Below are 5,329 nucleotides of genomic sequence, written 5' to 3' on the forward strand. Positions count from 1 at the left end.
CCAGAATGAGGAGTTATCTACATATAGAACACAGACCAAAACTCAACCTACAGCCTAGAACCAAGCCCAACTGATCCCAACTGAACCCAACAGAGCCACAGTCAATCCACTGGCTTGCAAGTGAGAAAAATAATGGAGATTTGATAGTTATGTGTTGCACAGCATTATTTCAGCAAAATTGTGATTAATATTCACAGCTAAAATAAGGCACAACCAGAACTCAAGCTACATAACCTACATTTGATTTGAACCATTTCAAATCAATCCGAGCCACTGCTCTAAAAGTATTCAGTTCATGATACAGAGAAGATTAGCATGGCCCCTATGCAAGAATGACATGCAAATTTGTGAATCGTTCCATATTTTTAATGTACAGCGTAGAGAATATAGTCAATAATATCACAATAACTGTGTAGGGTGACAGATGGTTACTAGGCATGGTGGTAATCACTTCATAAGGTATATAAATGTTGAGTCACTATGTTGTATACCTGAAACTATTATAATATTGTATATCAACTATATAAATAAATAAATATTCTCAGTTCACAACTATTTGACCTGGAATATAGGCTACCTGTGCTCAAAATATTGCAACTTGAAACCATGTCTAGGATATAAAGGGGATAATATTGCTACCATAAAGAGCAACTCAAGGCAGACAGCCTTGTGCTTATTTAAACTTTCTCGAACTTCACTAAAAATAACAGATAGGTTTTGCTCTTGGGGGCCACATAGCCCAATTCAATGTATTCTGGACAAAGAGATGTGTAGTCAATATCTTTCCTTAGATTTACTAATGGCTTTATTTTTCTTTTGTAATGGAATCATAAACTTGGGCAAGATATCTTGTTTTTATGATGCTGCACAAAGGACATGTGAAGTCTTGTAATGGTTTTTCAAGATTTTTTCCTCTGCTAACACCTGAAACATTGCTATGAATTGTTTGATTCCATGTGGTAACTATAAAGTTCAATACTTGCCTCTGTCCTCTAGTCTGACTCGGCTTGTCTGTGTGGGGCCAAGTCAGATGGTGCCTTCACTCACAGATGATATCCCTGCCATGCCTGGATGCCTGGCTCCAGATTCCCTAAGTCTTAGGTAATCAGGAATGTAAATCTATTCATTCACTCAGTAAATATTTATTGAGCATTTGCAGGATGTGACACTGTGCTAGACAGGCACTGAAATGTAATTTGCTATTTCTTCTACACCATAAATAGGTGACAAAATAGGATGCAAAATTGAGATGTGGGCAGAGTGAGCCTGCAAAGCTTTCCTGCCTCTTCCCTTCACTTCTAGTGAGTCTCGGCACTGTCTCCTCTGACCCCCACCCTAGGTATCCTTCCAGTCTTTCCCAGCTCTGTCAGACCTCTGGTTACCCTCTTTCACCCCATACACTTATGCCCTTTTCAGGGGTTCTTTTACCTACCCCTTTAAACAATATTATTTCCCCCTTTACATGTGAATCAAATAGCCTTAACTCCAATTCAAGAATCTGACACTTAGGGACAGCTGATATTTCTGATATATGTAGATGGGGCATCACCATTGGTGAGATGAAGCTGCTGTTGACGATGTTTCAGAATACAGAGGCACAGAACATGGTATACTGTGGTATGCTCAGGCTGCCTTAACCTCTTTTAGCCTCAATTCCCTCACTTATAAAATGAATACACACAAAAAACAACCCGAATGTCCATCAGCAAGACTGGTTAAAGAAAATATGGAATATACATACTTCAAGATTCTATGTAGCCATTTTTTAAATGAGGTAGACGTATATGAACTCACATGCTGAGATAACTTAAGTTATTAAGAGTAAAAAGCAAGTCAGCATATGCATGATCCCATTTATAATACAAAACATGTATTATTAGGGCTTACTATAATCAAGAGGAGTGCCTAACACAGGTCTTGACTATAGTAAGACCTAAGAATATAGTTTCTCATTGTGCAAAACTTGTACTACTAGAGGTAGTAGAGATAATTTCAAGAATAGCTTAGGCAGGCCTCACAGCCACCATCATGTAACATTAAGCCACATAGTGGGAGCATTATACCCTGTATAATTCTTTGTAATCCTCTGAATACAACACTACCAAAGTTTCAACTTAGGGCTTGTCTTTAACACCCTCTAACACTTGTTGATCTCCTTTTTTTTGTTTGTTTTTTGTTTTGTTTTGTTTTTTAGATAACACTTGCCTGCTCCGAGCAACCATGTGCTCTGAGCAACCTCGTGCTCTGAGCAGGCAAGTGTTATCTAGTTAGACTTTAGTAACTTTGTGCTGTTTTCATTGTATTTATGAGTATATCTATGGTTATCTTCTATTTAAGGCAAGTGATACAGGGTATTCATTTACGTATTGTAATGATAAACTGTTTACTCTTTTAAGGAGATGTAGCTAAGACTTTTCTCCACTTAGATGTGTTAATTTTTAAAAATCTGAACTAGCAGGATAAGTGGTATACAAATATAACAAAAGTCAGTATTTATGACTAACATATTAAATACTTCACCGTGCTAAATAAAGAAAATAGACCAAATAGCCATGAAACTGAACTTACCTGTCTACATACACCAACCATTTGTTAACCAGCTGATGCCAATGAGATAACACAAATAATACTTATTTTTATATAAACATAATTTAAACAATAAATTGTAAATAAAGTTTATACTGCTACTCAGGAACTCTAAGAAGGATGTAGTTAATAACATAATAACTGATGCTTATTTATCACTTAATACAAGCCAGGCACTATTGTAATTATGTTACATATATTAACTAACTTTTGTATGTTGCATATATTAATTAACTAAGTATTTTATATATAAAACAACGTTGTAAGATGGGTACCATTATCTCCTTTCTACTGATGAGGAAATTGAGATACAGAGAAGTTAAACAACATATCCAAGGTCACATAGATAATAAGTCTGACTCCAGAATCTGTGCTCTTAATCATCATCCTGTACTACCTCCTGATAATAAAATTACCCTAAATATTTGTGCAAATTCTCATTTTTCTTCCCAACTGCTTATTGGGACTCCAGAAACTGAATCCCAACTTTCACTTGACATGCCATTCATTACCTTGCCACCCATATTCTCTTCTCAGAAAACCTGCTTTGTCTTCACTATAGAAGTGTTATGAGATCCCCATGCTAATCACAGGTGACTGGACCGAGGGTTTACACCTGACTTTCTCCTGGGAATTTAGAATTAGAACACTAAGAAACTTAATTCAGAAATTGGGACACTGAAAGGCTGAATCTTGGAAATAAAATCAAGTAGAGACAGGGCAGGAGTCAGTGCCATGGCAAGCCAATACCATGCGTGAGCTGGAGTTCTAGAGGTGTGAAAAAGCCACAAGAAATAGGACCCAGAAACCCTGTCAAGAGAAGAAACTCTGCTGTGGCTACACAAGGGTTGGTAGGACCCCCTACAGTGCCTGACATACTAGTTCTCATTCCTCTGTGGCCTGGCCATAATCCAATTCTCATACTCCAGTAGCCGCGAGAATATAGCATTTGATATTCCAATCAATCCTGCTTCACTGCAAGCTAGAACACATAGATTTCTATCTCTTGCTATCAAACATGCCTAAGCAGGAGTGAAGTTGCATACAGTAGATCTTCAGAGAAAACATGGAGTAGTAGTAGGATCGGTGGTAATAAGGTGCCCTCAGTCCCAGGATGGGAAAATGGTAGTCCATGCACTGGTGGCAAAGCAACTGTTTAACATACAGCCAGCTGTCTCAAGGATCTCCAGATGAGCGCCTATCAAGGAGGAGGATTTGCAGGAGTTGATAGCCAAATATAAGGATATCTGAGTGAGTTGGTTTCATCTTGTGGCTTAAATAAAGAATATCAAGAAAGAGAGAAATTCCTTCCAGAGTGTCCAGCTGGAGGAAGGGAAGGAAAGGCAAGTCACTTGGGTAATTTTCATGGGCTGTTCTTCCTGTCTGTAGCAGTGTGGCCCAGGGCAATACTGGAAAGTACCTAAGGTTTGAAATGGCTTCAACAGTAAACTTTATCAGACTCTACTGAGTGATGCTTTCAAAAGTTGTTAGTAGACCTGACAGTCATAAATAAATCATCTTGCAGAGATTATTTAAATTATACATCATTGGTAATGATTATTCAGGAATAATGAGTTTAATTGATTACAAGAGTGTTTCTTTTTAAGATGATGTAATAACTGCCAGTGTTAGTTTGTTGTTTGAAGTGTACACTAGTGGGAATGATTTAAATTTTAAAGCATTTGATTTGCATTAGTTGTGAGAGATATTTTAAAATATGTAAACAGGATTGGTGTTCTCCTGTAGCCCTGGATTGCCCTGTCACTAAAAGATAAGGCTTTGGTTAATGTCCAATGGCTCCTATTTTGAGGCAGTTATCTTAAGCAAATTCACAAAGGCCAGTTAGTTATTGGTTCTCATCTACTGTCATGCAGGGACTCAGCTCCCGCTCCCCACACCAGAATGCAGGATATGGTGAGGCCAAAAAGGAACACCAAAGGAGCCACAGATAGAGGAGTCATACCACTATATTCTTGCTGGTGGCTGGGTTGGAGATACAGGAAGCAGGAGCCACATGAGCCGCAATCCGCCGTCTGCTTCTCTGCCAACCAGCCAACCAACCAACCAACCAACCAACCAACGTAGACATGGCAGTTATATCAGTGACTAATGGATAACCGATAACAGCTAATGGCCAACTAGTGACAGCTGATGGCCATCTACTACATGAGCCAGCACCTTTCCATGTGAGGCCTAGAGCCTGGAAACTGCTCTCTGTGACTCTGTCCCCACACTCTACCCCTCCAGGATCTTGCTTTACAATCTTTGCGACAAGCCTCTTCCACAAGGGACCCTGTGCCATATTGGCCTATAGGCACCTACGGGCGGAAAGAAATAGTAGTCATAGGAACCAACGATGGCAAATCCCTTCCATCTGGGAGGATACATGCTAGCTTTTTGTCCTGGGAAAGGAGGGTCGCTGCCACTGGCACCTTTGCTGGTTTGTGGTACCAGATTCTTATGGCAATGCTTGGGGTCCCTTGTGTAGTTTCAACATGTAGCAGAACAGGGGACCCCATAATAGGCCATAATGAGAGTACATAGGTTCCCCGCAAAATCATCCCGACATCGAGACCTCCGTATACCACAGTCTCTTGCAGTAGCAACTCGGCCACCACCCCTGGCATCACTTGCAAATCATGGGTCAAACCAGCAAGCACGTCTTCTGTGCTATGACACAATGCAGAGAGGAACATCCAGCCCACACAGCCAGCTGTACCCTTCCCCTCCTCTGGCAACCGCT

General features: G+C 39.9%; 1 pseudogene; it reads left to right on the forward strand.

Moving 5' to 3' along the window:
• Positions 1 to 272: 272 nt before the first annotated feature.
• LOC117030349 (uncharacterized) lies at positions 273 to 367 on the forward strand (annotated as a pseudogene).
• Positions 368 to 5,329: the final 4,962 nt, after the last annotated feature.

Source organism: Rhinolophus ferrumequinum, chromosome X (genome assembly GCF_004115265.2).
Source record: "Rhinolophus ferrumequinum isolate MPI-CBG mRhiFer1 chromosome X, mRhiFer1_v1.p, whole genome shotgun sequence".
Classification (NCBI taxonomy): domain Eukaryota; kingdom Metazoa; phylum Chordata; class Mammalia; order Chiroptera; family Rhinolophidae; genus Rhinolophus; species Rhinolophus ferrumequinum.